The sequence below is a fragment of the Scyliorhinus torazame genome, chromosome 8 (assembly GCF_047496885.1).
Source record: "Scyliorhinus torazame isolate Kashiwa2021f chromosome 8, sScyTor2.1, whole genome shotgun sequence".
Classification (NCBI taxonomy): Eukaryota; Metazoa; Chordata; class Chondrichthyes; order Carcharhiniformes; family Scyliorhinidae; genus Scyliorhinus; species Scyliorhinus torazame.
Genome location: NC_092714.1, coordinates 241121271 through 241142401, shown reverse-complemented (window position 1 = coordinate 241142401; position 21131 = coordinate 241121271). Strand labels below are relative to the sequence as shown.

At 44.9% G+C, this 21131-nt stretch overlaps 1 protein-coding gene and 1 long non-coding RNA gene across 11 annotated transcripts in view; one reads left to right on the top strand and one right to left on the bottom strand.

Annotated features, from left to right (window-relative positions):
* LOC140428486 (receptor-type tyrosine-protein phosphatase T-like) overlaps nucleotides 1–21131 on the top strand; it is a 1877905-nt gene that overhangs the window by 167477 nt on the left and 1689297 nt on the right. The window lies entirely within an intron of this gene.
* Nucleotides 3730–21131, bottom strand: part of LOC140428832 (uncharacterized) — a 74591-nt gene continuing 57189 nt past the window's right edge. For all 3 annotated transcript variants that reach the window (XR_011948915.1, XR_011948914.1, XR_011948916.1), the window contains 3 exons: nucleotides 12630–12696; nucleotides 10339–10687; nucleotides 3730–4128 (listed from right to left, as the gene is read on the bottom strand). This is a non-coding gene — a long non-coding RNA (uncharacterized lncRNA). The remainder of the gene's footprint in view (nucleotides 4129–10338; nucleotides 10688–12629; nucleotides 12697–21131) is intronic.

The following is a 21131-nucleotide window of genomic DNA, read 5'->3' as shown; positions in this document are numbered from 1 at the left end:
GGCTGGGGGCGTAGGCCTGAACGTTGCGTGAGGCGACCAACATAGAGAGCGCTAGTTTCTTTGTCTCTGCGAGGTCGAGCGTGGCCCCTTCTAACAGTGGCTGGCGTATGAGGTCCGGCCCAATCCCCGGAACAAACGTGTCACGCATGAGGAGGTTTGAATGTTCATTGGCCGTAATGGCCTGACAGTCACAGTCCCGGACGAGTGAGATTAGGGCCCACCAGAAGTCTTCTATGGACTCACCAGGGAGTTGAGAGCGAATGGCGTGTACTGCCTGGTAAAGAGCGTGTTCGTCTTCTGAGTGTAATTCTCTTTGAGAAGCGGCATGGCTTCGGCGTAGTTTGGCGTGCCCTGGATTAGCGGAAACACGCTGGAACTCAACCTTCTGAGCCTCCGAGACAGGGCTGGGCGCCGAGTTGATGTACGCCTCGAAGCAAGCTAGCCAGTGTTGAAAGTCCTTTTTGGTGTCGCTTGAATGTGAATCCAGCTGCAGGCGATCCGGTTTGATCCGGAGGTCCATCTTTTGTAAATCTTAGAGCAATAAATTGATGCACGATCATTTGCACAAAGACTTGAGTTGGGTAGAACTGAGTCTTTATTGCTCTAAGATGTGTGGCCTCCCATAGCAGCTGGTGAAATGGCTGCAGCATGGAGGACACACATATTTATACTCCGCCTACTGGGCAGGGCCAGCAGGCAGGGACTACCAACGTACCTGTAGTTCAGGTCCTACCATACATCTCCTAATAGAGGTGCAACAGTGGTTTACCACATAATCAACATTACTTGTGAAGCTGAAATAAGAGTGCAGCACCCTTAGAGTGGCACGGTGGCACGCACTTCTGCCTAACAGTGTCAGGGACCCCGGTTCAATTCCAGCCTTGGGTGACTGTGTGGAGTTTGTACATTCTCCCTGTGTCTGTGTGGATTTGCTCAGCTTTTGTCCCACAGTCCAAAGACGTGCGAATTAGGTGGATTGGCCTTGATGGATTGACCCTTCATGTGCAGGTTAGGTTACGGGGATAGGACGGGAGTGGATATGGGTAGAATGTTCTTTCAGAGAATTGGTGCAGACCCGATGGGCCAAATGCACTGTAGGGATTCTATAATAGTTCTATGATTCGATAATGTGTGGAAGGTTTTCCAGTTTCCATTACAAGTTTTGTGCGGCTCACAATTAAATGGTTTAATTCAGCAGAGAAAAATTAACTTGGTTGAAAAAACTGCAGCAGACTGAGTCTTCACCACAGATTGCCAGTTGAACTACCCAGTGTATAATTAATGATGTTTTGCGTTGATGCTGCACTAATAACATGTGCACAGTTGAAATTGGAACCCAATCTCTCTTTGCTTCAAAGTCTGATCTTTGTCCTAACACCCAATGTACACTACACAAGTGTGAAGCCAAAATTGTGTTTATGAATGCTGAGCTTGTCGTCGAAATGCTTCCAAAGGCTGAATAGAAGCACATTCCACAGAAACCACACTCAAAAGAAAGACAAATTAGCATGACATGTCTGCATAATCAGCCTTGGCTCAGTGGCAGCGCTGTTGCTTCTCAGTTAGGTAGTTGCGGGTTCAAGACCCACTTTAGAGAACTCTGGACATTATCTAGGGTAACATTGAGTATGATGGGGAGTGCTGTCTTTTGTATGAGACATTAAACCAAGACCCTGTCTTCCCTATTGGGTAGATTTCGTGACACTATTTTGAAAAGGAGCAGAGGAGTTCTCCCCAGTGTCCTGGCTCTTATTTATCCCTCAACTATTGTGTTATTTATCTGGCTGTATTTTAATGTAGTATTCTCCACATTAAAGAAGTGTCTGCATTCCAAAAGTACTTAATTTATTGCAAAGCATGAGGGACATTTTGAGATTAGGAATGATGTTTTACTGGTGTAAACTATTTCTTTGTTCAATAAGAATTGATTCTCAGCCTCAGATTATGCCCATCAGCTCAATTGCTGGAAGCCAGCTTTGCAGAAAATAAGCATCCGAAGTTGTGCTTTTTGCCAGAAATCTTTTTTCCCAGTGTCATATCTTTTGGCTGGAGCAATGATGTCAATAACCAGATCAGTATATGTTCAATGAAAGTTCTTAAAACAAAGTGAGAGCAAGTTGAACAACATGACTTGCGCAAAACCTCCCTGTCACAATTTAAAGGAGAAAACATGCCTGGAGGATACTTGCACAGTCAAAATTGAGAATGGCTTGGTAAGTAATTATAGGATAATGTTCCCACAGCAGTAGCCCGATAATAAGTAGTGCTGTTGAAATAGAAAATGGCAGGTAAAACGCTGAAAGTGTAAAAGGTAAACATGGCATAGGACAGGACAACCACAGGGACAAGATAAAACTGTATCCAAAGCAACTGACACACAAACAAGAGGAAGGGAACTATTAAAAGCACGGGTATTTTAATTACATAAGTGGAAGAACGCACTTGCTGTTTCTTGTGTTCCAAAAAAAAAAATATTCAAAGTGTAAATGTGGTAAGAAAAAATGAATATGAAATGTTGATGCAGGGACAGGCGGCAATATGTAAATATGGATAAATCAACCTTTCCTGAAAAAACATGAGCCTGGAAAACACGGTAGCACAGTGGTTAGCACTGTTGTTTCACAGAGCCAGGGTCCCAGGTTCGATTCCCGGCTTGGGTCACTGTCTGTGCAGAGTCTGCACGTTCTCCCAGTGTCTGTGTGGGTTTTCTCCGGGTGCTTCGATTTCCTCCCACAAGTCTCAAAAGATGTGCTGTTAGGTGAATTGGACATTCTGAATTTTCCCTCTGTGTACCCGGACCGGTGCCGGAATGTGGTGACATGGGGATTTTCATAGTAACTTCATTGGTTTAGCACACTGGTTTAGCACTGTGGGCTAAATCGCTGGCTTTTAAAGCAGACCAAGTAGGCCAGCAGCACGGTTCAATTCCCGTACCAGCCTCCCCGAACAGGCGCCGGAATGTGGCGACTAGGGGCTTTTCACAGTAACTTCATTGAAGCCTACTTGTGACAATAAGCGATTTTCATTTTCAATTTTCATTTTCATTGCAGTGTTAATGTAGACCTACTTGTGACACTGATAAAGATTTTTGATTAGATTAAGCAAAAGCAACATCTAAATGGAGACGAAACTGCAGATTGCTTCAAGATAACTTAAAATACAGTAAGAATTCTTGTCAAATGTATTTAAGTCGATGCAGATTTAACACTGTTAGTTTGGCCATAAGATGTCCACAGGATGTTGCAGAAGTTCTTTTCTCCTCCAGCCAGCAACAAGTCTGGCTTGATGAGTAATTCTCCACTTTTGACAAAATCCTATGGCCGTTTAAAGACATTTAAGGAATTTAAAGCTTGTTGTCATCATACTTTGGAGCCTTTCCATATCCAACCATTCTCAAACACCTAATAACTCTTTATTTATCACTTTTAGCAAAGGCTTGAGAGCAGCAAAGAGGCACTGGAGAAAATAATAAATGCTACATATGGCCAACATGCCATATGTAAAATGCAGCCTGAACGTTTCACCAAATTATTTCTACACCTCCTCCAGTTTCCAGAGCTGCAATTTTTGATTTGAATAAACTGGGGGAAAAAATTGTAAAACTGGAGTCTCTGCCGTGGTAAATATGGCAGTACAGTATTTGACAAGGAGCAACGACAGGTTCATATAGCTTTTTCTCCAAACCTTGTTTGGACAAATGTGGTGAGACCAAGTGAAATATGTATTATAGACATTTTATTCATTGGATAGATGGATAACTCTGCTCTCAAACAGACAAGGCAAAATTCTATTGCTGTGCAGGCCAACTTTTATATCTTCTAAGCAGCAGTCAGTACATCGTCTTTAAGCAACAGCTGTTAGGACAGTTGAAGTGCATTGATTTTGGATATCAAGTGCCAGCATCAGTCAGGGTGCGTTAAATAGGGTAACAACAGACATGTTGGTAAGTCTGAAATGAGATTTAATTTGGCATGCTCAATGGAAATAGAATTTGGCAGGATGATCGCTTTATTCTTCCTCTCGCCCAGAGTTAGAACACATAGCTTCAGATTCGTCATTCTTCTCTTTCCTCTCACGGGTGGAGAAACTCGAATTCTGTTCAGGATTCCCTTCCGTAAATCAATGACCCTAATGGATAAACAAATCACCATTGACTGTTAACTGCTAAAGCATGCATGAATTCTTATATGAATTTACCTACATAATATAAATTAATGATTTCTAAATGTTTTCAGCATTATTTACTGTTTTTCCAAAATATTCTCATTGCTCCTCCCCTCCATTCCCCCCTCCCCCCCTCCCCCTTCTCCCCCATGTTGCATTTGCTGGGGGCGGAGGCCACTTGCCATGGACCGGTGTGAGATCTTCTGATCTCGCCGATGTCCATGACATTTTGCGTTTTCGTCAGCTGCGCTGGCAGGGAACATGTTGGGGGCGGGGCTGGGGCACCATCGGCGGAACCGGAAGATCCCAGAACTAGGTGATTAGTTATGTTGTAGGTGTTACATAAGCGGCTTCCTTGTGGTGCACTTGACAAAGGAAAGTTCAGACATGGAGATAACTTCAACATGTTTATTAAACTATTTACACTTCTATTACTCGGGTTCGACACTACTGCTAATCCTCCTATAGCTACCCAGACTGACTAACCAGTTGCTGCAATCCACGAGGTGGGAGTGATATTGAATCAACCCTGTGTCTCTACTCACTGACTGTCTCCACTGGAAAGAGGCAGATCATGTGTGTGGTGTCCTTTATATATGGGTTGGTGTAATGCCCTCTTGTGGCCGTGTCACCTCTGTGTGTATCGTGAATGTCCATTGGTTGTGTCCTATCTAACTGATCTATTGGTTGAGTGAGTGTGATGTTTCTGGTGCTCCTTCTAGTGTCTAGCTAGCCTACATGTACTTACATTGATGCACATCACCACATCCCCCCTTTTTTATATGTTACATATTTTCTGCACACTTTGAGAAAATTGAACAAAAAACAGGTAGATAGGTGAAGGTATATACAAGTCATGGGAACAGTGATTAAACAATAAGTCCAAATCATTCGTGTGAGTCCAAAAACCATCAATCATCATGGTCAAATGTCTCTCTTGGTTATGACCGGCATCAACGTCCCTGTACCACAGGAACCAAGAAGTGGTCAAATCACTTCGCTGTCTGATTTGGAGTCCCTTTCTTTTTTGATGTGATGGTGCTGTCGGATGGCATCTTGTAGCTGATAAGGTGCTGACGTTGAAGAGGTACCATCAACAGTATCATTCAAGGTCATGGATGTGCCATATGTTGAAGTTGGATAAGACTGTACATACTGGTTCTGTCCACGTGCTGTGCAGGAAGGGTGATCCTGTTGAGAACCGTTGAAGCTTGTCGAATTGGAAACAAAATTGCTGCTCGCATAAATACCTAGTGATGGTGTGAAACTAGAACCTTGCATCTGATAGGAATATGCCGTCTGGCCAGGCTGGGGTGCAGCAAATCCTGGGCTGTAACAAAGGCATCCAGTCTGTAGTGCAGATTGCGCTTGCGGTAGTCCTCCTTCGGTCTTGATTCCATGAGTGGGCAATCCGTAGTGCTGGCCTGTTTGAGAATATGCTGCATAGACTGCTGGCTGCTGCATGCCTGAATACTGGGTTTGTCCAGCATGAGCTGTCATTGGCTGCACTGCTGGTGTGGAAACAATGTGTGGATATAGCTGTGGTGAATATTGGTGTATTCCTCTTGGACTGTAGCCGCTGCTTGTTATTACTGACCCAGTGTAATTGTTAAGTGATCCATCTCCTGTCCTTGTGGCATCTGCTGTCACCCTGAGCGTGCCATCACTGAGGTTGCTGTTCTCCCTGCCTGGAGTAAAGTCCGGCTTACGTGAATCAGAGTCGGCGTTTGGTTGCTCCCCATCTGGAGTCTGGTTTGTTTTAACTGAGTCAGTGTTGGTTTGTTGATGCTCCCTGTCCGGAGTCTTAGCAGGTTCACTGGAGTCAGCTGAGATTTCTTGAAGTTGCACATCTGGAGTCGGAACATGCAGGAATGCATTGACTTGTGGAGAGGTTCGAGCGAATGAGGGTGGAAGTATCGTCGTGTCACCGGAGTCACCAGTGGTCTCACAGTGATCGTCGAGTGCCTCTGCGCACACTAGCTGAGGTCTGTCACTTTGCACATCTTGCATGGGAAGTGGGATGCTGCCGTCACTCGTCTCACATACCGTGGGTAGAACCTCAGTAGCTGCTTGCTGTTCACTTGGGTTGGGTAAATTGTCAGAGTCTTCATCTGACGATGCAAACAATGTGGGTGGACTGTCATTGTCTTGCTGTTGTCCTTCATTTGGGCTTGGACTGTCATCGTCGCTTTGTTCTTCACTGTAGCATGATAGACCGTCATGGTCGTCCTGCTGTGCACTGGAGCGTGGTAGATTGTCATAGTCTTCTTGCTGTTTACTTGAGCATGGCAGACTTGCATCGTCTGCCGCTAGTTGGTCAGAGGAGGTTGCTAGACCCTCATGGTCTTGTTCTTGCAAGCACTGCGCTCTGGAATCTTGCGTTTCTTCTATCGTGGAGTCTGTCCACGAGCTCGCTGTGGAGGCTTGTGACACTGGAGTCACTTCTTGTTCATGCAAGGAATGCGGTGTGGAGTCTTGCATGTCTTCTTTCGTAGAGTTGGGAACCCTGAGCGGTGCGTGGACCCCGCTCTGTGTGGCAACAGGCCGCTCTCTGTGGGCTTGTACCGCTCTCTGTCTCTTGGTTTCAGGCCGCAGCATAATCCTGCACTCACGAGTCGGGATGTCATATCTGCTGGGCTGAAGATCCTCAAATCCGAAGAACTCGTCGTTGGGGTCGTCAATGTGCAGATGTGCGTCTAGTTGCGGATCGGATTTGGTACTGGGGTAGCCTCCCAAGGTGAAAGGTTCATCTGAGTCATTGTTTTTTAGGACCATATCATCACTGTTTGCGTCGGAGCTGGCATTGGGCTCGCGAGGTCCAGAGAAAATGTAAAGGTCGGTTTCGAAGTATTCAAGGTCGGAATCATCGGTTTGGGCATAGGTAACTGCTTGTTGCAGGGTTCTTCAGAGGTTAATTTCATTTCCTGGTTCAATTTGAGGCATTGTGCTGTTTTTCCAGGTGAAGGAAGGTTGTTTTACGACTTTAAAAGATTTTTTCTTTGATTTGATTCTTTAAATGGGCGTGGTCCAGGGCCTCTGACATCATGACGCATGTGACATCATACGTAGGAAGTGATCTCTGTTCCTGTACCAATGGCCGTTTTCGTGATTGTGCATGCGCGGCGTCTCGCACATGAGCAAACGGACCTTCCTGTTCTGTGCACTTCTCGCGCAACTGCGCAAGTGCAGTCCCTTTAGAAAGATGGCCGCTGATCAAAATTGTTCTCTGCTCCGGGATCTCGGTCTCATGGTGGGTACTGGCGCTTCTCTTACCTTTTCTTCCTGGTTGGAGTGTGTTTTCCTCACAGTATTTGCCGAATTTGTCCAGGACTGCCTGGGAGTCGCTCCTGTTTTGCCCTTTGGAGAACTTGAATTTTTAAAAGATTTCTTCTGCTCTGGCACCGGCGATGGTGAGCAGAAGCTCTGTCTTTTCAGCATCGGCCATGTCTTGTAGGTCGGCTGTTACCAGGAAGATTTCAAACATTTGCCGGAATACCCGCCAGTTTTCGTGGAGATCGCCGTGGCACTGGAGCTGCTGCGGAACCCGGATCGCGAACATCTTGCCTGGGTATCGTTGCTGGTTGTCACTGTACGCTGAGGTATGGCTATGTGGATTGAAACAGTTCATGCCTGGTACCATGATTTGTTATGTTCTAGGTGTAACATAAGCGGCTTCCTTGTGGTGCACTTGACAAAGGAAGGTTCAGACGTGGCGATAAGTTCAACATGTTTATTAAACTATTTACACTTCTATTACTCGGGGTTGACACTACTGCTAATCCTACTATAGTTACCCAGACTGACTAACCAGTTGCTGCAATCCACGTGGTGGGAGTGATATTGAATCAACCCTGTGACTCTACTCACTGACTGTCTCCACTGGAAAGAGGCAGATCATGTGTGTGGTGTCCTTTATATATGGGTTGGTGTAATGCCCTCTTGTGGTCGTGTCACCTCTGTGTGTATCGTGAATGTCCATTGGTCGTGTCCTATCTAACTGATCTATTGGTTGAGTGTGTGAGTGTGATGTTTCTGGTGCTCCTTCTAGTGCCTAGCTAGCCTACATGTATTTACATTGATGCACATCACCACACTAGGGAGGACCAGAAAATTCAGCCATATGACTCAACCTTCATTGTTAATAAATGGAATGAGAATTATCTTAGGATTTCTGCCTGAAAACTAGGTAAAGAGATATCCAGTTGTGCATTTAGTTTTAATAGTTTGATGGAACTGTGTCCTGCTAATTAAGTAGATTAGGAGTATAACTTAGGATTCTAGGAGTGTGGTCTGGACGTTTATGACCTTCAGTGATGATAAAGTTAACATTATTCTACTGGAGAATTTTCTATTTGAAGGTAAACCATCATATTACATAAAATTATTATTTATCAGAACCATTTTATTCCTTTATATGACTTTGTTCTCTTTGGTTCATTCAAGGTAAATAAATCCAACTGTTGCACAAAGTTTAACTATGCATAGGCTAAATATAATGTTATAATGTGACACAGAGACCATGAAAATCAATCAATTGCACTGCGCCTGATTGACATGTGCCTAAGGACTCAATATGTGCCCATATTCCCATTCCATGCAGGAAGAGTCTCATTGTAATTTAATAAGGAACCAATATGTAGGACACTTTCATGAAATCTGTCCACCTGATCACCTGAATTACAAAGTGATAAACCATCCAGAAAAATCATGACATCAACCAGCAGCAGCCACTTTGCAGAAGTGCTATTTTGGAGGTATTGTCCACTCAGTGCAAGTTAGTTCTCCAGTATTTTTTTTGTGTGCCACATGATGTGTAACATTTTGTAATAAGGCCCAGACTTGCACCCAACTAAGTTGCAAGAGGAGGTTGAGGAGGAACAGAAGGACATAGAGCAGCAGCATGAAGTGGAGGTGGCTTAAGAACAGCTTCAACCACCAATACCCTGGCAAAAAAAGCTTTCCAGGAGGAGCTCAGTCAAGAGCCCTTCACTTGAGCTATCTCCCCCCTCCTCCCCCTCTCCACTGCACCAACAGTCCTGCAGTCCATATGACTACAGTCCTTCAGTCCTTACTATCACCACCCAACTGCCTTATTCTGTCCTTACTATCACCACCCAACTGCCTTATTCTGTTCAGTTTTATGGGTGTTGCCCTCATTTGACTACAATTATCAACAAGCAAAAAATCTCCCCCCAAAAATACTCCAGCAACTCTTGTTCATATGTGTTATGATTAGATAAGAATCCCCTTTGCGCATTGGCTTGTTTGTCTTTTCCGATGTTTCTACAAAGTATATGCCAGTGGCTATGACTTAGGAGGTGGAAGTTTTTTTTAAATAAATTTAGTGTGCGTGGAAGTTTTTTAAAAATAAATTTAGTGTGCCCAATTCATTTTTTCCAATTAAGGGGCAATTTAGCGTGGCCATTCCACCTATTTTGCACATCTTTGGGTTGTGGGGGCGAAACCCACACAAACACGGGGAGAATATGCAAACTCCACACAGACAGTGACCGAGCCGGGATCGAACCTGGGACCTCGGCGCCGTGAGGCAGCAATGCTAACCACTGTGCCACCGTGCTGCCCGGGGAGGTGGAAGTTAACTGAGCTTCCATCGAGGACTCTGAACCTTGTGGGGCAAGCTGCAGACTGTAGCATCTCCAAATCGCCCGAAGCAGTCTGATCCAGCTAGCCGTGTGGCATTAAGAAGTGCAGCGGCGGAGTGGGTGGCAGCGGCTCAGGCATTCTGCAACCCTTAGCAAGGACATCATGCGCACCTCTCCCGTGCAGCCAAGTCTACATTTTGGGGACTGTGGCTCAGTACTCCTATGAATCTGTGTGAAAATAGAGTGGAAAAGTAATATAATGCTCTGGAATCTCCTGCCAATTTTGACCCCAGAGCCAAGTTGGCGACATTCTGACCTGCAAGTCATTTGGCTGCAGGTGTGAGGGTGATGTGTATTTCTCTACTTGACAACTAATCAGCCTGGTGAACTTCTTCCAACATTGCAATTATGTTCCAGGAGCTAAACTCCTAGCCTTGACGACTGACTTCCTGGGACTTGTGAATAATGCAGTACAAATAGTGAAATCTTCAATTTATGATTTTTAAAACTACTTGTTTATTTTGGTTTGCCATACTGGGTGAAACTCTGGGAGACTATGGGCAAGACTTACCAGCAACGTTGTGCCCGAAAAGATGTGTGGAGAAATCAGGTCAGTCCATAAGAAGGTCATTCTGGAGTCTGGTAACAGCGGGGAAGAAGCTGTTTTTGAACCTGTCAGTGTGTGTTCTCAAATTTTTTATCTCCTGCCCGGTGCAAGAGAGAATAACCCGGGTGGAAGGGGTCTTTGATTATGCTGCCCGCTTTCCCAAGGCAGCGGGAGGCAGACAGCGTCAATGGATGTGGATGGGAGTAGTTTTGCATGATGGACTGGGCTGTGTTCACGACTCTCTGTAGTTTCTTATGGTCCTGGGCCGAGCAGTTGCCATACCAAGCTGTGATGCAGCTAGATGGGATGCTTTCTATGGTAAAAATGGTAAAAGTCAAATCCTTATTAGTGTCACAAGTTGGCTTCCATTAACACTGCAATGAAGTTACTGTGAAAATCCTCTAATCGTCACATTCTGGCGCATGTTCGGGTACACAGAGAGAATTCAGAATGTCCAATTCACCTAACGAGCACGTCTTTCGGGACTTGTGGGAGGAAACCAGAGCACCTGAAGGAAACACACGCAGACACGAGGAGAACGTGCAGACTCATTGCAGACAGTGACCCAAGCCAGGAATCGAACCTGGGTCCCTGGTGCTGTGAAGCAACAGTGCTAACCACTGTGCTACCATACCGTCGATGTGGACGTGCCGAATTTCCTTAGTTTCCTGAGAATGTATGGCGCTGTTGTGCTTTCTTGGTCGTAGTGGGTAGACCAGGACAGAGTGTTGGTGATGTGCACACCTAGGAATTTGAAGCTGTTAACCATCTCCACCTCAACAACATTGATAAAGATATGAATGTGTACGATACTTCACTTCTTGAAGTCAATGACCAGCTCCTTAGATTTACTGATGTTAGGGAGGGAGAGATTGTTGTCATTACACCACGCCAATAGTTTTGCACTTCGGTGCTGGGCACAAACTTCATTATCCCCACCAGCATGGCATCCGAATCAGCGTTGGGGCGGGCCTCTATTTTGGCCAGACACCCGATTCTCACCTGATCGCAGTTTTGGGTAACACAACTATCTTATAACACTAAATAATTTGCTTCAATTTTTGAATGATGAGGAGCATCACCATAGGTCTCAAACTAAACCCGTTTAGTGTAGATATAATGGGCTGAATTTTTATCTGAATACAGAGACGTGTTTCAGTGCATGAATGGTCAGGCTTCATTTTGTTTTGGACCAGTTGCCCCTTTTCCTCTGGCCATTTTGTGGGTCAGGAATGGCGAGTGGGCACATCTGTCCCTGCTGAGATTAGGTTCCCATTTTAACCGGGGGATAAAAATCAGATTTCCTTTTGCACACTCTGTTCCTCTGGTGCGGGGTTTTGGAAGGCCATTAAAAGCACGTCAGGCTTGAATGTTAGTGAAGAAAATGGAAAGCCTGTTGAGGAGTTGGGGACATTCTAAAAGGCAAGTGTAAAATGTTTTCACACCTTCAAATGTTGCTATTAGATTCTCTTTTGAAATGTAGATGTGTTTTTAATGCAGTGTTTCATCATAGGATTGGTCCTTTTAGGGGTAAATTGTTCACATACATTAGTGTTTTTCCAATAGACAGAGTTCCATAATTCAATGAAAAATGTTAAAATACCCTGTTGTCCTGTGCAGTGATTCAACTGATTTAAATGACTCTGGTTGATCATTAAAGCAGCTCCTGACACTTGACAAAAGATCCAGTGGGGTTGGGGGAGGAATTTTTCACACCCACTGCGGCATGTTTCTCGGTGGCGGTAAGAGGCCTGCCATTGGCCAGCAGTGGGATCTTCCAGTCTCCCTGCTGTCAATGAGATTTCCCATTGAATCCACCTCCTGCTGCCGGGAAACTAAGGGTTCGCAATCAGCAGATCCTGAAGATCCTGCTGGCGAGACAGCTGGAATCTACCCCTCACCTATACTTGATTTTGGAAAAAAATGAACTACCTGCTCCTGCCCATTCATTAACAGGCACAGTGCTTTGAAATAAAATGAGCATCTGCTCTTACTTTCTCAGTGAGTACGATATTGGACAGCCGTGGCTGATATGAATGCTTGGCTGACCTTCAGGTATTAATGAGCTTTTTATTGTGCAATCATAAAACTTGAAAAATGTAAATTTACATGAAACTCATGCAGTTTTTAAATGTTTCTCTCCAAATTTTACTCCACACTTTTAAAATTATCTTCTCAGGGAGGAGAGCTTTTCATTTGTAATTATAACATAATATGCCATTAAAAACTTGGTTGATCAAAGTCCATTTACTTACAAATCAGCTTCCTGTTCTCCTGTGTAATGAATTGTGACTGTTTGAAATTTGACATACTTGTGTTGTCCTGATGGGTGCAAGAAAAATAGCCTTCAGCAACAGTTCAGCAATATTCAAACTTAAAATAATTCCCATTGCTACTGACTCCTTATGAATGTCCAGAGGCATACTGGGTTTACTGGCTATGAAGGATGGAGGGGGCATAAAGGATCGATGGGAGGCTGTGTGATCGGAGAGGGCATGAGCTAGGGGCTTGGAGGGGGCACAAGTTACCTGAGGTGGGCAAGTATTGGCATGAGAGGTGAGGCGTAAGATTCAGTTGTCTTTAAACATTGGTTCTTTCAGACTGCCTCCACACCTACATCCCCCACACACTCCATTGTGGCTCACGAAATGCACTGCAAATTCAAGCCCTGTGTAAAAAGACACAAATTTTGTAAAGTTACACAGGCGTTGGATGTGCAAATTGCAAAAAGTGTGCATGTCGGGTTTTCCTGAGCACAGTCAAGGATTCAGCCCAATTACTCAGATTGTGTGGTTAGAGGGTGGCATGTGGCACAGTGGTTAGCACTGGGACTACGGTGCTGAGGACTGGGTCACTGTCTGTGTAGAGTTTGCACATTCTCCCAGTGTCTGCGTGGGTTTCACCCCCACAACTCAAAGATGTGCGGGTTAGGTGGATTGGCCACATTAAATTGCCCCTCAATTGGAAAAAAAACTAATTGGGTACTCTAAAAATGTTTTAAAAAGATGATGTGGTTAGAGGTGACGGAACAGCACATGGTCGCTGATCCAAGCATAAAAATTCCTCACAGAAGTATTAAAGGACTTTAAAATTGTGCAGATTTCCTTCATTTCAATTCATGTCACTCATAGAGGATATGCGGCATCTGGCAACAAAATTGATTAAGAGGATTGAATGATTTGCGCACACAGCAAAGCAGGATGTAATATGATAAAAGCAAATTACTGCAGATGTTGGACTCTGAAACAAAACCAGCAAATGCTGGACAATCCCAGCAAGTGTGACGGCATCTGTGGTGAGAGAAGGGAGTGAATGTTGATTCTGAACGCGTTAAATCTTGGCGAGGAATTTTTAGGTCTAGGTCAGCGACACGTGCTGTTACGTCACCTCTGACAACACAGTTTGTCATTGGGCTGACAGGCCTGCTGATAAGAGTGTCCAGTATTTTCATTTTCTTTCAGGATATACTAAGTATATATTATAATTCACATGTTAATCATTGTAGAGAAGGCAAAATAAAGGCTGGAACATACACATGGAGTGAGGCGGGGTGGGGGGGGTGGGGGTGGAGTGATGAAAAAAAAATCATAAAACTTGAAAAATGTAAATTTACATGAAACTCATGCAGTTTTTAAATGTTTCTCTCGGAATTTTACTCCACACTTTTAAAATTATCTTCTCAGGGCAGAAAGCTTTTCATTTGTAATTATAACTTAATATACCATTAAAAACTTGGTCACTCCTGATTATACCAAACTTTACATTTTAATTGTTTTTTTACAGCAAGAATGGCAAGTACAAAGTCTAAATTCACATTATATCAGTGATTCTTTGTTGATTGCAGCTGCAAAGATTTAAAAATGATTTGAATGGTGATTGCAGTAGCACACCCTGTGGAGGAGCAGGGTATTACTGACAGCAACTTCTGGAGTTATGCATCTTAATTGCATGTGTAGATATGGCTGCTCTCAGTTTTAGACTGTAATCACACCGAGAATTGACAATTTCATTGCCAGTGCAACACCAAATTGTAGGTAATTGGAATAATAATGGTTTACTACAGACATACGAGATAGAATAATACAATAGCAATTCTGAAAATCAAATATTTAATGAATCAGTTTTAAATATACACAATTTTTTTTTTAAACTTTAGGAATATGTGTCACTCCTGCAGTTTAAGTAATGTCTTGGGTCATCTTGTTTTTCCAATTAAAGGTTTTCAGGAAATCTTCCAGCTCCATTTGAAATACCAAATTTATACCAAAACTCCCTTTTCTATCCTGGAAAAGGATTACTAGAACATTTTCGGTTTGGATTTTGAATGTTGTGTCAGTCAAATTTACAAATGAGCTGATTTAAAATGACGATTGAACCAAATCATGAAATCTGTCTATTTTTTTCAAATTGTGCACTGGATTCCTCCAACCCTGTTGCCAGGGGAGGTGACAACAACAAACTATGTAGACTTTAGAAGATCATGCACAAACTTCGGATGTAGCTGTTGAATACTCCCGGTAGATTTAGTGGAGAGAAAATGTATTGATACTGTTTTAAATGCAGATTTGTTTCATTTTTATTGAAGTGGAATAGAAATAAGTCTTAAATCAAACTTAACAGTCCATAATACTGGAGAATAGCACATAATTCCTGTTTGTAAAATAATGACAGTAGATTCAACCAGACTGATTCATAGAATCCCTAGAGTGCAGAAGGAGGCCATTTGGCCCATCGAGCCTGCACAGACCCTCAAAAGGCCCAAACCCCAACCTATCCCCATAACCCAGTAAACCCACCTAACCTTTTGGACACTAAGGGGCAATTTAGCGTGGCCAAACCACCTAACGTGCACATCTTTGGACTGGGGAGGAAACTGGAGCACCCGGAAGAAACCCATGCAGACACTGGGAGAAAGTACAAATTCCACAAAGACAGACAGTCACCCAAGGCTGGAATTGAACCCTGCTGTGAGGCAGCAGTGCTAACCACTGGCAGAAAACATTTGTCCTACCATGTTACGATTAGGTGAGGAAACGTGGAGTGGCTCCCCTCTTTTCCCATTTCCCATTTGACCACACCCAAGTTCTTGTTTGCCAATTCAGAAAGTGTTTAACTGTTTACATGCTGTGTCTGTGAAAGACACAAGTTTCCTTGAGCTTTAGAAAGCAAAGAGGATAGTTGACATGAAATGAAAATCGCTTATTGTCACGAGTAGGCTTCAATGAAGTTACTGTGAAAAGCCCCTAGTCACCACATTCCAGCACCTGTTCAGGGAGGCTGGTACGGGAATTGACCCGTGCTGCTGACCTGCCTTGGTCTGCTTTCAAAGCCAACGATTTAGCCCAGTGTGCTAAACCAGCCCTGGATAGTTTTTGTTGCACTGAAACTGGTCTGAGTAAAATGATGGCCCACGCTCACACGCACACAGACTCAGGTTCACACATACAAGAACTGGATTATGGTAGCATAGGTTAATGACTTGATTAGATCCAGGCTGAGCTCAGTGGTCCTTCTGGTTTTGGCGTTGATGTGGTTAAAAATGTAAGTCAGAACTTTCCAGCTGTTCACACCGGCGGGATCTTCTGGTCCTCCCGCCACGGGTTTCATGGTGACAAGGGGTGCATTCAACGGGAAACTATGTTGACAATTGCAGGACCAAAAGATCCCACCACCGGCCAATTATGGGCCACCTCTGCTGCCATAAAACATCCGGTAGGTTGTGTGGAAAATCCCACCCATAGATGGACAATTTATCTGTTTTTCTAGAGACCACAGTTGCTGGAGGTTGAGCTCTCTGCCAGTGGTAGCTGGATAGTCAAAACAAAACAGAGGGGGCTTGAGTAATAGGGGAAAGAGAGAAAGGCCTACACTGGTGTCTTCTGTTTGTTTCAAGACCAGCTTGTTTCTTCCTGGTTCTTGGAAGAAAGATGATGTTGCATGAAGCTAGTTTCATTCATGCGACCACCTGATCAATACTTCAATTGTGCACATAAATTATTCAAGGTTAGAAAACATTGCTACACATCGGAGAATGGATGGTGGCTGTTCACACCTACTTATGATGAATTGGTTCCTCTGAAGCTCCCTTTGTTAAGTGTCACTACAAGGAGTCTGGATTGGAATTTTGAAAGACAATAGGAGCTCTGAATTCCACAGCTGGTTTTGTCTCAGCCCGTCGACTCAAGAAGGCACCCCACCCAGCGCACCTCATCCAGGGTCATTTGATTTAGAACTTTCCAGAGACTTGTGTAGAAGTAACAAAAGTCATCTGACTGTCCGTGACAATCACTGCTTGCTGTTTTAATCCATTTGAAAATTAGGGCGGGCTTCTCCAGTCCCCCCGCCACGTACGTCTCAGCGGCGGGCCATTCACTGGAGGCGAAATTCTCCCTTCCCGCCAGGTGCCAATGGGATTTCCCATAAGGCACCCCATGCTGCCAGGAAACCCATGGGGTAGGGGTATACTGCCAGCGGGGAAAGCAAATTCTGCCCTGAGTGATTTTCAACCAGTAATCTTTTTATTATAAAGTATGGCTTTGCAACATATTCGGAGAGATTGAGGGGAATGGACCTATATTTGCTGGAGGTTAGAAGCAGGAGATCTAATCTCATTGAAGTCTGAAGAGAGCCTGTCAGTTTAGAATGCTAAGAAGCTGTTTATCCTGACTGGAGAGACTGAAAGTGGGGTTCCCATTCTCAGTATAAAAACTTTTGTCATTTAGGACGGAGATGTGGAATCATTTCTTCATTCAAAAGATTGCAAATCTTTGGCATTATCTTCCTGTGGTACCCTGGCATCGATGAGGCAGGGGCTCCTCTCATGAATAAACAAAGTTTTTTGATAACAAGGAACAATGGTAGAGACCACTGACCTCATTGCCCTTGATCAGCATGGAGCTGTTGCCTCAAATCTTTATTACGTGGCTCCCCGATGTATTCTGCCCCGGAGGGGACTCCACTAAGGACGGTCACTTGGCACCAGGGACCAATGGGGACCGAAAGCTTTTGGTCCCCATTGGTCCTTGGGGCCAAGTGACCTTCCTTAGTCATGCTGTCTTAAAGAGACAGGCACCTAAATCCACTGCACTTCCCCAAAGCACAGAGGGTTGATTATGTTTAAGATTGGGATCAATAGATAAACTAAAGAATATGGGGGCAGGACTGGAAAGTGGAGTTTATGTCGAAGATTCTCCCTGATCTTATTGAATGGCGGAGGAGAATTTAAAGGGACATATGGCCTACTTCTCCTTTTATTTTATGTGTTCAAAACTGAAGTCGGTCATTGGAGAGAAGTAATAGATGAAGCGAACAGGAGCTTAGCTTTATTGCCAGATCAATAATGAACAAATCTGAGGAGATCATACTAAAACCTGTATAGTACTCTCGTCAAGCTTTATATTCAACTCTGCATACAGAACAATGAAGACATACAAGCCCTGCAATTTGTGCACAGGGAAGCTACAAGGCTGCTCTGTAACATCAGAGGATTGACTGATGAAGGAACGTTAGAAAAAAAATCTGAATCTGAAACCATGAAAGGAGGTAAATGAAAGAGACACTTAAAACAAAATATATAACCTACTCAGTGAGAAAACGACTGTCAGGCAAGTAGATACAAATTAGTAAAAAGCTAAGTTTGGCACCGATGTCAAGAATCACTCCTTCAAGCATTGCCAGCCTGTCACTGCCAAGGTGCCCAGGTGGCACTGCCAGCTGGCAGGGGCACTGCCAGGGTGCCAGGCTGGCATTTCCTCCCAGCTGTGGATTGTGCCAAGGGGTGCTCTGTGTGGGTGCAGGGGGGCCTGCCGACTCCCTTATCAGCGAGTTGGGGCTTGGTGGTGGGGGTTGTTTAGAGATCAGGGGCGAAATTCTCCGGAAACGGCGCGATGTCCGCCGACTGGCGCCCAAAACGGCGCAAATCAGACGGGAATCGCGCCGCCCCAAAGGTGCGGAATGCTCCGCATCTTTGGGGGCCGAGCCCCAACATTGAGGGGCTAGGCCCACGCCGGACGAATTTCCGCCCCGCCAGCTGGCGGAAAAGGCCTTTGGTGCCCCGCCAGCTGGCGCAGAAATGACATCTCCGGGCGGCGCAGTGGAGGGAGTCTCTTCCACCTCCGCCATGGTGGAGACCGTGGCGGAGGCGGAAGGGAAAGAGTGCATCCACGGCACAGGCCCGCCCGCAGATCGGTGGGCCCGATTGCGGGCCAGGCCACCGTGGGGGCACCCCCCGGGGCCAGATTGCCCCGCGCCCCCCCCAGGACCCCGGAGCCCGCCCGCGCCGCCTTGTCCCGCCGGTAAGGTAGGTGATTTAATTTACGCCGGCGGGACAGGCATTTTAGCGGCGGGACTTTGGCCCATCCGGGCCGCAGAATTGAGCGGGCGGGCCCGCCAACCGGCGCGATTCCCGCCCCCGCCTAATATCCGGTGCCGGAGATTTCGGCAACCGGCGGGGGCGGGATTCACGCCAGCCCCCGGCGATTCTCCGACCCGGCGGGGGGTCGGAGAATTTCGCCCCAGAACACCATTTACAAATGGCAGCTTGATCTGCCATTGTGATGACTGTATGCTGGTGGAAGGCAGATCACTTGCAGGTAGGTCTAAGAAGTTCTAAGATCCCTCAACTCCTTCTATCATGATGTGTTGGGTGCTCGGGATCCGTGGAACACAAACAGGCCACCAACACTTAAAATAGTGCAACACTATTTTATTAAGTCAGAAATTGTTGAACATACTTTCACTGTGGGTTAACATGATATTAGATTGAACTAAAGACCTATGCCTTGTCCTAACCAGTCTATGCACTCAGCACATGGTGAAGATCTGTGCGCAAGCTGTAAGCTCTGTCCTACTAGGAGGCTACAGCTCGAATGAGTGGGAACTCTGATGCCCCCTGTCTTTATAATGCGTGTGCCCTAACTGGTGATTGGCTGCGGTGTTGTGTGTGTTGATTGGTCCCGCTCTGTGTCCATTAGTGTGTGTGTATCTGCACCATGCATGATATACGTGTATATTATGACACAGCTCAGTTGGAAGTCCTCCAATGTCACTCCCTCAATTGGCTAACACAAATAGGCGAACAGGGTGTTATAATGAAGTGATCAGGGTCTCAGGAATGCAAGTAATTAACAATAGGATGGGGTATTGAGACCACCCTGCTCAGTCCTTCAGATATATATTAAGGATTTAAGACCATCTTTAACTCTCACTCGCATTGTGGCCAATTTCTATTCTTCTACCTCCTCTTGAATGAATCGCTTAAGTTATTTTTCCCTGCTTCAACTGAAAGCACTACATTGGGTATCAGTTTATTGTAACAATGTCTGCAGAGTAACTAAGCTACCACTGAGCTGATAATCACAACTCCATTTCTCTTATGGCTCTATGCAAACCAATTCTCACTTTACATCTTGCACATTTCCCTTCTCTGTTTTGATATTGATGGTAATTTCCCACTGAGCGTTTCCTCCATGGAGAATGGATTTTGTTTCTATCATACCTTTTCCTTGATGCAAGGGCCTGCGATTATCACAATTGCCCTGGGAACCATCTTTAATACCTTTCCTCAAAATTAAAGAAAGCCTGGAGGAAAATGTTTCCTTCAAACTCCTGACCTATTTTATACTGGGGAAAAAGGAATGTGAATAAAATTCCTGTTTGACATTCTTTTTGATACCCATGTCTTACCTCCACGGAGATCTGCCAGGTTATGTCTGACCTCCAGCTCTGTATGCCCTGAACAGGTTTTTCTATAAAGTAACATGCTGGTTAACATCTGAAATATGAACCCATCTTGGGTGAACCTGTCCTTCCTTCCTTAAATATTGTCTGGCCGGCAGAACAACTTCTATATTGTCCGTTCCATTTCACATTTTTAACATTCATGTGATTTTCTTCTCATTTTATTTCACTGTAACCCTGTGATTGTAATCTGTCGCCAAAATACCATCAAGTACACTTTACTGACTTCTTGTGGTCTGGCTTGCAGCTCGTCCAGACTGTGATTCTAATACTTTGTGGCAGTCACCACTGATGTATATTTTGTATTTATAGGATGTTGATATAGGTGCTTTACAGTAAGGCCCCTGTATTACAGGTACAGGGGTAGATCCCTGCCTGCTGGCTCCACCCAGTAGACTGAGTATAAATATGTGTGCTCCCAGTACAGCAGCCATTCCGTCAGCTGCTGTAGGAGGCCACACATCTCAGTGTAATAAAGCCTCGATTACATCCTGCTCTCGTCTTTGTGCATCATACTTACTGTTGTTTTATTATGAATTGCTCGGGAACCACTGCAGATGGGATTGGAGTCTGCGATGGATCTAGAGAGCCCTGGAGAGAATATGCAATTCTAAAATCAAAGCATTGGCCTTAAGACAAGCCATGGTTTAATAGAATCAAGGACACAATAAGTGAATAATACCTGTCTTGGCAGAATTTGTTTTGGGGAAATTGATTTCCAAACAAAACCAGAATCACGCCAGGCGGCAAACAGTTTGCGATGCAACCGGCCCGCTCCCGTAGGCGAAATCGGGATCTCGCAGTGGCGAGGCGAGAAACCAATTATCACCACTTAAGCCCTATTTCCATACAATTAACGGGAGACACCCCATATCCAACAGCCTCCCATCATTTATCGGCCTCCCCAGCAAGTGGTCATGCTGGCGCCGATTAATATTCCTTTGTAAAAATGTGACCTGGTGGAAGAGCTTCTGTGGGGTGTTGAGGAGGTGAATAGTCATCTTTGCTCACAAGCAACG